Below are 12,289 nucleotides of genomic sequence, written 5' to 3' on the forward strand. Positions count from 1 at the left end.
ATTTACCGTCTTCAAGTTCTGCTGAGTAGATAAATGTGTAACATTAAGAAATAAAATAATGTTTCTGTATGTAGACTTTCAATTATTTTATTGTGGAAGTAAATTTGAACCCGTCAGACAGATTAAAGTAAAGTAAAATATATATTTACCTCAATTAAAGTATACTGCCTAAACATTGCACATGACGGTACTTTGTCTTTACGTTTTTTTTTAACACATCTTTAACTCCTATTATTTATCCTAAAAATGTATTCCTATCAGCTTTTATAAAGCTTGACATTTTTTGTTTTTTGTTAACACTGTCAAAGTCTTGATAATTAGGGCCCGAGCACCGAATGGTGAGAGGCCCTATTGAATCTGTAAGGATTTTTATTATTATTATTATTATTAGGGCCCGAGCACCGAATGGTGAGAGGCCCTATTGAATCTGTAAGGATTTTTATTAGGGCCCGAGCACCGAATGGTGAGAGGCCCTATTGAAATTGTAGGCATTATTTAGGGCCCGAGCACCGAAATCGGTGGGAGGCCCTATTGAAATTGAAATGATTATTAGGGCCCGAGCACCGAAATCGGTGGGAGGCCCTATTGAAATTGAAATGATTATTATTATTATTATTATTATTATTTTTCTTAGCTTAAATGAATTGGCTTTTTGAGGGCTTTAATGTGCTCAAAAAGTTGTAGGAGTTTGCAGTAAATTCGAAGGCGGCGAAAATTTACGTATTCTGGAGTATTTTGAAAAGGGCGTGGCAAAATGGCTCAAGAGCGCCACCTACGGAAAAGCCCCTCATTTAGCATTCACCGATCCTCAAAAAAAACAAAGACTATTGTGTATCATGACTAGATGCACAAAAAAGTCCATCAGTGCATTATGAATAACGCAACAGGAAGCCCGCCAGTTTGACTTTAGTGGCCATTTTGGTCATATTCAATATTTTTTGTTTTAAGTACTCCTCCTACAGCTTTCATCAAATCAACTTACAATTTAGACGATCGTCATCACAACAAAATGGAGATCTAAAGTTATTGAAGGATTAAGTTTTAGCAAAACCGTCTGACCGTGGTGTGGCCTCAAAGTTTGATTAAACGCCATCAAAACACGGGCTCCTGTATCTTGGACATATTTTGTCCAATCGAGTCCAAACTATACACATAAGACAAGAGTCGCGACCTGAAGACATCGGTACAGAAATCGTGACTTAAAATCACAGCGTCCCCTGGTGGCAACAGCAAATGTCTTGTTTTTCTATGTGTTACAGTTTGATTCACTACTCGTAGGGCCTTCATTAAATCAACGTAAAAATTTGATGCATGTGTTCAAAACAAGATGAAGATCTAAAGTTAACGAAATTGCAACTTTTCATAATACTGTGTGACCGTGGTGTGGCTTCCAGTTTGAGGTATGAAAACATCTATATCTGGCAGATGTGCTGCAATATTTAGTCACTAGATGGCAGTGTCAGACCATAGTTTGTGTTATCTATGCATTAACAGACTGTGTTTACAGGGTGGCCAACTTTAGAGGAGAATTAAACCTTTTACAGCATTGCTCAAACTTTGGTTTTAGTCTCAATCGCTAAGTTCTTCCTTCATGACAACTCTGAGGGGGGTAAATTTGTTTTTAACTTCCTTGTTTAAGCGATATAGATGTTTGAAATTCACGTGACGCCACAGTGTAAGCTGTGCTGTGTGTTGTGAGTTCGGCTTTAACCAGGTACAAGTGAACGCCTCATGAAATGGCTTACACCCACATACCCAGTAAATTACACACTTTGATGTTCTGCTCCTTCTCCTGACGGTCACGGTAACGATGTCTGCGCCTCCGTTTCTGTGGTAAGTCACGTTAAGTATTTTATTTCGATGTGATTCGCAGGGTGCCTTTGAATCAGCCGTGATAGCTAAGGGACGCTAATCCAAGAGCTACATACCAGCTCAGTGTATATCAACGGGTTCGATGCGAATGCCAGCTGTTACCGAAACAACCGCCATGAACCCAGGTCCACCAAGCAGAGATAAGCGTTCGTTTATAAGGATGAATCTGAGACAGGAGACTGTGTGTCGGCTTCTTTTTCGCTAGCGCCGGAGGCTAACTAGCTCGCTAACAAGCAAGCTAACAATATCTTCGCATGGCTGCAGTAACTGTTCTTCGACTCGATTGGGGTTATTACCGACAAACACCGACATGAAACGACATGAGCGGGTCCACCCAGCAGATATAAGCGTTACTTTATGCGGATGACTCTGAGACAGGAGACTGTGTGTCGGCTTGTAAGTTAGTTTCGCTAGCGGGCTAGCGATGCTAACTGAAACCTGAGAAACCTGAGTGTTTAAAGTCACATCTGCATTGCAAGAGCAGCTGTTCAAAGGAGCAGTACGTGTCCTAAAGCTCTTTCTTCAGAGTAGTGTTGTAACGTGTTACAGTGAAAAGTAACCGTGTCTCCCACCTTCAGTATTTAAATCGTTAATCTCAGACAGACTTCACTGAATTCTTTTGTTAAATATGAGTAAATCATAGCCTTGTAACTTTACTAGAACAGACAGTGTCATACAGAATTGTAGGCTAATATGCACTACCTATTTCCTAAGCTGAAATGATTATGATCTGATTAACTTTGAATTAATATTTTATTATTACCATGTAAAAGTCTGTTAAGCAGATAACATGGCACATGTATGACTTAACATATCTGTGTATTTGTGTTCAATGTTCCTCTAGGATGTCCAGCGGGAGACACAACTTGAATCCAACCAGACTGAACACTGACTCCAGGTACAGACCTGTTTTCATTACTTACAAAGTATTGCACATAATACATAATGTGTTAAATTATAATGCAATACTTTTAATGTGAAATAGCTCCATACTAAACATTCATTGTCATGGTAGTGCACGTTTTAATCCAAAAGCATATTCAAATACATAGTTGAATATCCACCGAAAATAAGAATACACACTTTGTTCATATGTAACTCTAATAAATACTGTATAAGTTATATTTTGCTCCGGAATTGAACTGTGTTAAAGCGGTTCACATGGAAAATATATGTTCAATTATGTGAAGGGTGATTTTCATTACTATTATACTAATGGAGATTTAGCACTTGCTACACATTGTAAGAGCAGCTGTGCAAAGGAGCACTACGTATCCTAAGGCTCTTTATTCAGAGTCACGGTGTTGATGTCCTGTCACGTGTTACAGTGAAAAATAACCATGTCTACTAGTGTTTACATCGTTAATCTCAGGCAGACTTCCCTGAATTATTTTGTTAAATATAAATACATTATAGCCTTGTAACTTTACTAGAACAGACAGTGTTCATAGAGAATTTGAAAATGATGTACACTACCTATTTCCTAAGATGAAATGATTATGATCTGATTATTTTTATGTTTCCTCTCATTTTATTAGGGACGGACGAGCCTGAAGGAAACAGCTGTGATGACCAATTGACCATGTTTTGTCTCTTATGGCAAAGCAGAAATATTAAACACTGGGTTCTTATCTAAAGTGTATCAAATCAGAAAGCAAAAGATACACATTGTTGTTATAAGTTTTTATTATTTTAACCAACCATAATGAAGATAGAAATGAATTCTTATCCATGCCACTTAGCAATGACTGCCACCACCAAACAGTTGCAGGCCATCTTTATTTAAGGGAGGAATTTAGAAATGTTGTGTAGCTTCTGATGATGATGCAGTCGTCCACGTGTTGACCACCATGTTGCTGCTGACGACGTCAGGTGCTGCAGTTCCTCATCTATGAAGAGAAGAAACGAACTGTTAAAGAATGTTTTGAGTTGTGTATGAAGCACAACAGATTTCAGATAGAACCGTTGTACTGTGGTCTGGGTTTGTATCCTAATGGTTAAATGCACATATTTTAAGTCGCTTTTGATAAAAGTACTGAAAGAAATACAACATTGTAAAAATAGATAAAATGTCTTTCTACCTCATCTGTAATATTCAAGGTGATAATCTCCCACAGAGCTATTGATAACAGTCCACATCAAGTCTCTCCACTTCCCTCAGTGTGAAAACATAATTATATAATTAATTTGAGAACTGTTTACAACACTGATGTGTGGAGATTAAAATCATATCTAAACTGTCTAATTCACTGTAAAACTCCATGACATTCGCAGGCCATCTGTAGTTAAGGGAGCAACGTATGGAGTGATGTGTAGAGGGCAGAAACTTGGACTATGGGCAGAGAAGGTCTCTGGTTCGTCTCCGGTTCGACTCCACGGAGAGACAACAAAAGACAAACCTGGATTGATCTGTCCAAAAATCCAAGAGTCTCCCTACCCTCTCTAGTGCCCCTGAGCAAGGCACCTCACTCCCCCAACATCTACTCCGTGAGCGCCGTACATGGTCGCTCACTGCTCTGTGTGTCCTGCACCAGATGGGTAAAAAGCAGAGATTAAATTTCCCTACCTGCATGAGTGTGCCTTTGCATGTCTGTGCATTTGTTTGGGACGAATAAATGGATCTTAATCTTAATCTTTTAATCTTAATCAGTTGTCTTCCAGTTGACCAGCATGAAGCTGCAAATCTCCACCATGTTGCTGCTGAGGACATCAGGAGCTGCATTAATGAGGAGCAGAAGCGCACTGTTATGAATGTTTTGTGTTGTGTATGAAGCACCACATATTTCAGATAGAACCGATGTACTGGGGTCTGGGTTTGTATACTAATGGTTAAATGCACATACTTTAAATCGCTTTTGATAAAACGTGAGAAAGAAATACAACATTGTACACAGATAAAATGTCTTTCTACCTCATCTGTAATATTCAAGGTGATGATCTCCCACAGAACTGTTGATAACAGTCCACATCAAGTCTCTCCACTTCCCTCAGTGTGAAAACATAATTATATAATTAACTGGAGAAGTGTTTACAACACTGATGTGTGGACATTATAATCTTATCTATACTGTCTAATTGACTCTACAACTCCATGACAGACTAAATTAACGATGTGAAAATAGTAATGGTGGATATATCAGCCTGTATCAGAATAATGGTGAAGAATAGTTATTATCACATGCAACTTACACATGTAGCTGTTGATATTAACTTATTAAAATAAAACAAAGTCACAGCCAAACATACGACTCTGCAGTTAACTTGCTTCAATGTGTTCATTAGACGTGTTAAATAAACTAACTTTTATAACAATTTTATATTAAAAAAGCCTTGAGGCATGTAAGTATATGGTGCTAGTTAAAGCAATAGGTTTGGTTGTATGGTTTCAAGGTTACTTACCTCTAGTTCATAGAGCCTCCTGCTGGCTACAGGTAGTGAAGCAATAATCCTTGCCGCAGTGCACAAACGCATGCAACGCAGAGACGAGCGCTTGGTCATTGAACGTTCTCTCTTCACCGACCGCAACAGAATAGAAATTGCCTGTGCTCGGGCCCGTTAGTGCTACAACGTAGCCCTAGTTATTATTATTATTAGGGCCCGAGCACCGAAATCGGTGAGAGGACCTATTGAAATTGAAAAGATTATTATTAGGGCCCGAGCACCGAAATCGGTGAGAGGACCTATTGAAATTGAAAAGATTATTAGGGCCCGAGCACCGAAATCGGTGGGAGGCCCTATTGAAATTGAAATGATTATTATTATTATTATTAGGGCCCGAGCACCGAAATCGGTGAGAGGACCTATTGAAATTGAAAAGATTATTATTATTATTATTTTTCTTCGCTCAGTGAATTGGCTTTTTGAGGGCTTTAACGTGCTCAAAAAGTTTCTAAAGTGTACAGTAAATTAGAAATGTGCGCAAGTTTACGTATTCTGAAGTATTTGGGAACGGGTGTGTCAAAACCGCTCAATAGCGCCACCTACGGAAAAGCCCCTCATTTAGCATTCACTGATCATCAAAAAAAACAAAGACTATTGTGTATCATGACTAGATGCACAAAAAAGTCCATCAGTGCATTATGAATAACGCAACAGGAAGCCCGCCAGTTTGACTTTAGTGGCCATTTTGGTCATATTCGATATTTTTTCTTTTAAGTACTCCTCCTACAGCTTTCATCAAATCAACTTACAATTTAGACTATCGTCATCACAACAAAATGGAGATCTTAAGTTATTGAAGGATTAAGTTTTAGCAAAACCGTCTGACCGTGGTGTGGCCTCAAAGTTTGATTAAACGCCATCAAAACACAGGCTCCTGTATCTTGGACATATTTTGTCCAATCGAGTCCAAACTATACACATAAGACAAGAGTCGCGACCTGAAGACATCGGTACAGAAATCGTGACTTAAAATCACAGCGTCCCCTGGTGGCAACAGCAAATGTCTTGTTTTTCTATGTCTTACAGTTTGACTCACTTCTCGTAGGGCCTTCATCAAATCAACGTAAAAATTTGATGCATGTGTACAAAACAAGATGAAGATCTAAAGTTATCAAAATTTAAACTTTTCATCAATCTGTGTGACCGTGGTGAGGCTTATAAATTTGATAAACAAAATGAAAACACCATGTCTGTAGTTAATGGTCCAACACTGCTCTCTAGTGACTTAATATTGAATTACACCTGTAGTGCCAATATTAAGGCACCAGAGGTCAGTGTAACACCATGGTTTGATCAAGACACAAAATGTAACTATTGAAAAAGCCATTTCGTCCCCTCTTCCCCCAATTTAAATCTGTCTGGAGCCGCACAACATATTTGATAACACAGGTTATAAAGTTATATATATACATATATATATATATATAGTTATACAATATATATAAAAACTATAGTTTGTTGCATTTATTAAATAATAGAACGACAATAAAGACAACTGTTGACATTTAACTGGTATTTTTACCTGCTACAAAATAGGAAAACACCATACTCTGACCATGGCGTGGAGTCAAAGTCTGATCACATGCCATCAAAACACGAGCGTCTGTATCTTGGACATATTTGGTCCAATCAACTCCAAACTAGACATGTAAGACAAGAGTCGCGATCTGATGACATCTACAAGGACACCATGACTTAAAATCCTAGCGCCACCTGCTGGCTACAGGAAGTGAAGCGTTTATTCTTGCTGCAGAGCTTAAAACGCACGCAAGGCAGAGACGTGCGCTTGGTCATCGATCGCTCTCTCTTCCCCGACCGCAACAGACTTGAAATTGCCTGTGCTCGGGCCCGTTAGTGCTACAACGTAGCCCTAGTTATTATTATTTTTCTTAGCTTAAATGAATTGGCTTTTTGAGGGCTTTAATGTGCTCAAAAAGTTGTAGGAGTTTGCAGTAAATTCGAAGGCGGCGAAAATTTACGTATTCTGGAGTATTTTGAAAAGGGCGTGGCAAAATGGCTCAAGAGCGCCACCTACGGAAAAGCCCCTCATTTAGCATTCACCGATCTTCAAAAAAAACAAAGACTATTGTGTATCATGACTAGATGCACAAAAAAGTCCATCAGTGCATTATCAATAACGCAACAGGAAGCCCGCCAGTTTGACTTTAGTGGCCATTTTGGTCATATTCGATATTTTTTGTTTTAAGTACTCCTCCTACAGCTTTCATCAAATCAACTTACAATTTAGACGATCGTCATCACAACAAAATGGAGATCTAAAGTTATTGAAGGATTAAGTTTTAGCAAAACCGTCTGACCGTGGTGTGGCCTCAAAGTTTGATTAAACGCCATCAAAACACGGGCTCCTGTATCTTGGACATATTTTGTCCAATCGAGTCCAAACTATACACATAAGACAAGAGTCGCGACCTGAAGACATCGGTACAGAAATCGTGACTTCAAATCACAGCGTCCCTTGGTGGCAACAGCAAATGTCTTGTTTTTCTATGTGTTACAGTTTGATTCACTACTCGTAGGGCCTTCATTAAATCAACGTAAAAAGTTGATGCATGTGTTCAAAACAAGATGAAGATCTAAAGTTAACGAAATTGCAACTTTTCATAATACTGTGTGACCGTGGTGTGGCTTCCAGTTTGAGGAATGAAAACATCTATATCTGGCAGATGTGCTGCAATATTTAGTCACTAGATGGCAGTGTCACACCATGCTTTGTGTTATCTATGCATTAACAGACTGTGTTTACAGGGTGGCCAACTTTAGAGGAGAATTAAACCTTTTACAGCATTGCTCAAACTTTGGTTTTAGTCTCAATCGCTAAGTTCTTCCTTCATGACAACTCTGAGGGAGGTGTATTTTATTTTAACTCCCTCGTTTAAGCGATATAGATGTTTGAAATTCACGTGACGTCACAGTGTGAGCTGTGCTGTGTGTTGTGAGTTCGGCTTTAACGAGTTACAAGTGAACGCCTCATGACACATGGCTTCCACCCACATACCCGGTAAATTAGACACTTTGATGTTCTGCTCCTTCTCCTGACGGTCACGGTAACGATGTCTGCGCCTCCGTTTCTGTGGTAAGTCACGTTAAGTATTTTATTTCGATGTGATTCGCAGGGTGCCTTTGAATCAGCCGTGATAGCTACGGGACGCTAATCCGGGAGCTACATACCAGCTCAGTGTATATCAACGGGTTCGATGCGAATGCCAGCTGTTACCGAAACAACCGCCATGAACCCAGGTCCACTAAGCAGAGATAAGCGTTCGTTTATAAGGATGAATCTGAGACAGGAGACTGTGTGTCGGCTTGTTTTTCGCTAGCGCCGGAGGCTAACTAGCTCGCTAACAAGCAAGCTAACAATATCTTCGCATGGGTGCAGTAACTCTTCTTCGATTCGATTGGGCTTATTACCGACAAACACCGACATGAAACGACATGAGCGGGTCCACCCAGCAGATATAAGCGTTACTTTATGCGGATGACTCTGAGACAGGAGACTGTGTGTCGGCTTGTAAGTTAGTTTCGCTAGCGGGCTAGCGATGCTAACTGAAACCTGAGAAACCTGAGTGTTTAAAGTCACATCTGCATTGCAAGAGCAGCTGTTCAAAGGAGCATTACGTGTCCTAAAGCTCTTTCTTCAGAGTAGTGTTGTAACGTGTTACAGTGAAAAGTAACCGTGTCTCCCACCTTCAGTATTTAAATCGTTAATCTCAGACAGACTTCACTGAATTCTTTTGTTAAATATGAGTAAATCATAGCCTTGTAACTTTACTAGAACAGACAGTGTCATACAGAATTGTAGGCTAATATGCACTACCTATTTCCTAAGCTGAAATGATTATGATCTGATTAACTTTGAATTAATATTTTATTATTACCATGTAAAAGTCTGTTAAGCAGATAACATGGCACATGTATGACTTAACATATCTGTGTATTTGTGTTCAATGTTCCTCTAGGATGTCCAGCGTGAGACACAACTTGAATCCAACCAGACTGAACACTGACTCCAGGTACAGACCTGTTTTCATTACTTACAAAGTATTGCACATAATACATAATGTGTTAAATTATAATGCAATACTTTTAATGTGAAATAGCTCCATACTAAACATTCATTGTCATGGTAGTGCACGTTTTAATCCAAAAGCATATTCAAATACATAGTTGAATATCCACCGAAAATAAGAATACACACTTTGTTCATATGTAACTCTTTCTCTATAATTATGACATACTTTCATGTTTCCTATCATTTTATTAGGGACAGACGAGCCTGAAGGACACAGCTGTGATGACCATGTTCTGTCTCTTATGACAAAGCAGAAATATAAAACACTGGGTTCTTATCTAAAGTGTATCAAATCAGATCTCCACCATGTTGCTGCTGAGGACATCAGGTGCTGCAGTTCTTCATCTATGAAGATGAAAAAACTCACTGTTAAAGAATGTTTTGTGTTGTGTATGAAGCACAACAGATTTCAGATAGAACCGTTGTACTGTGGTCTTGGTTTGTATCCTCATGGTTAAATGTACATATTTTACGTCCCTTCTGATAAAAGTACTGAAAGAAATACAACATTGTATAAATAGATAAAATGTCTTTCTACCTCATCAGTAATATTCAAGGTGATAATCTCCCACAGAGCTATTGATAGAAGTCCACATCAAGTCTCTCGACTTCTCTCAGTGTGAAAACATAATTATATCATTAATTTGAGAACTGTTTACAACACTGATGTTTGGAGATTAAAATCATATCTAAACTGTCTAATTCACTGTAAAACTCCATGACATTCGCAGGCCATCTGTACTTAAAAGACGAACCTGGATTGATCTGTCCAAAAATCCAAAAGTCTCCCTACCCTCTCTAGTGCCCCTGAGCAAGGCACCTCACTCCCCCAACATCTGCTCCGTGAGCGCCGTACATGGTCGCTGACTGCTCTGTGTGTCCTGCACCAGATGGTAAAAAGCAGAGATTAAATTTCCATACCTGCATGAGTGTGCCTTTGCATGTCTGTGCATTTGTTTGGGACGAATAAATGGATCTTAATCTTAATCTTTTAATCTTGATCAGTTGTCTTCCAGTTGACCAGCATGACGCTGCAGATCTCCACCATGTTGCTGCTGAGGACATCAGGAGCTGCATTAATGAGGAGCAGAAGCGCACTGTTATGAATGTTTTGTGTTGTGTATGAAGCACCACATATTTCAGATAGAACCAATGTACTGGGGTCTGGGTTTGTATCCTAATGGTTAAATGCACATACTTTAAATCGCTTTTGATAAAACGTGAGAAAGAAATACAACATTATACACATAGATAAAATGTCTTTCTACCTCATCTGTAATATTCAAGGTGATGATCTCCCACAGAGCTGTTGATAACAGTCCACATCAAGTCTCTCCACTTCCCTCAGTGTGAAAACATAATTATATAATTAACTGGAGAAGTGTTTACAACACTGATGTGTGGACATTATAATCTTATCTATACTGTCTAATTGACTCTACAACTCCATGACAGACTAAATTAACAATGTGAAAATAGTAATGGTGAATATATCAGCCTGTATCAGAATAATGGTGAAACAGTTATTATCACATGCAACGTACACGTGTAGCGTATTGATAGTCACTTATTAAAAAAATAAATAAAGTCACAACCAAAACAAGACTGTGGAGTTAACTTGCTTCAATCTGTTCATTAGACGTGATAAATAAACGGTAACTTTTATAACAATTACATATTACACAAAACTTGAGGCATGTAAGCATATGATGATAGATAAAGCAATAGGTTATGTTGTATAGTTTGAAGGTTACTTACCTCTAGTTCAGCACCAGCGGCTGGCTACAGGAAGTGGAGCAATCATCCTTGCCGCAGAGCGCAAACGCATGCAATGCGGAGACTAGCGCTTGGTCATCGAACGTTCTCTCTTCATCGACCGCAACAGACTAGAAATTGCCTGTGCTCGGGCCCGTTAGTGCTACAACGTAGCCCTAGTTATTATTTTTCTTAGCTTAAATGAATTGGCTTTTTGAGGGCTTTAATGTGCTCAAAAAGTTGTAGGAGTTTGCAGTAAATTCGAAGGCGGCGAAAATTTACGTATTCTGGAGTATTTTGAAAAGGGCGTGGCAAAATGGCTCAAGAGCGCCACCTACGGAAAAGCCCCTCATTTAGCATTCACCGATCTTCAAAAAAAACAAAGACTATTGTGTATCATGACTAGATGCACAAAAAAGTCCATCAGTGCATTATCAATAACGCAACAGGAAGCCCGCCAGTTTGACTTTAGTGGCTATTTTGGTCATATTCGATATTTTTTGTTTTAAGTACTCCTCCTACAGCTTTCATCAAATCAACTTACAATTTAGACGATCGTCATCACAACAAAATGGAGATCTAAAGTTATTGAAGGATTAAGTTTTAGCAAAACCGTCTGACCGTGGTGTGGCCTCAAAGTTTGATTAAACGCCATTAAAACACGGGCTCCTGTATCTTGGACATATTTTGTCCAATCGAGTCCAAACTATACACATAAGACAAGAGTCGCGACCTGAAGACATCGGTACAGAAATCGTGACTTAAAATCACAGCGTCCCCTGGTGGCAACAGCAAATGTCTTGTTTTTCTATGTGTTACAGTTTGATTCACTACTCGTAGGGCCTTCATTAAATCAACGTAAAAAGTTGATGCATGTGTTCAAAACAAGATGAAGATCTAAAGTTAACGAAATTGCAACTTTTCATAATACTGTGTGACCGTGGTGTGGCTTCCAGTTTGAGGAATGAAAACATCTATATCTGGCAGATGTGCTGCAATATTTAGTCACTAGATGGCAGTGTCACACCATGCTTTGTGTTATCTATGCATTAACAGACTGTGTTTACAGGGTGGCCAACTTTAGAGGAGAATTAAACCTTTTACAGCATTGCTCAAACTTTGGTTTTAGTC

At 39.0% G+C, this 12,289-nt stretch overlaps 1 protein-coding gene and 1 long non-coding RNA gene across 4 annotated transcripts in view; both read left to right on the forward strand.

Annotated features, from left to right (window-relative positions):
• Positions 1-12,289, forward strand: part of si:ch73-40a2.1 (tyrosine-protein kinase receptor TYRO3) — a 43,214-nt gene that overhangs the window by 801 nt on the left and 30,124 nt on the right. The window lies entirely within an intron of this gene.
• LOC128430199 (uncharacterized) lies at positions 8,276-11,006 on the forward strand. 3 transcript variants are annotated; one of them, XR_008333971.1, is made up of 4 exons: positions 8,276-8,407; positions 9,291-9,344; positions 9,596-10,296; positions 10,409-11,006. It is a non-coding gene; the product is annotated as an uncharacterized LOC128430199 (long non-coding RNA). The 3 variants fall into 3 exon arrangements; XR_008333970.1 differs by lacking the exon at positions 8,276-8,407 and having other exon boundaries at positions 8,616-9,344; XR_008333969.1 differs by lacking the exons at positions 8,276-8,407; positions 9,291-9,344 and having other exon boundaries at positions 9,355-10,296.

This window comes from Pleuronectes platessa, chromosome 23 (genome assembly GCF_947347685.1).
Source record: "Pleuronectes platessa chromosome 23, fPlePla1.1, whole genome shotgun sequence".
Classification (NCBI taxonomy): domain Eukaryota; kingdom Metazoa; phylum Chordata; class Actinopteri; order Pleuronectiformes; family Pleuronectidae; genus Pleuronectes; species Pleuronectes platessa.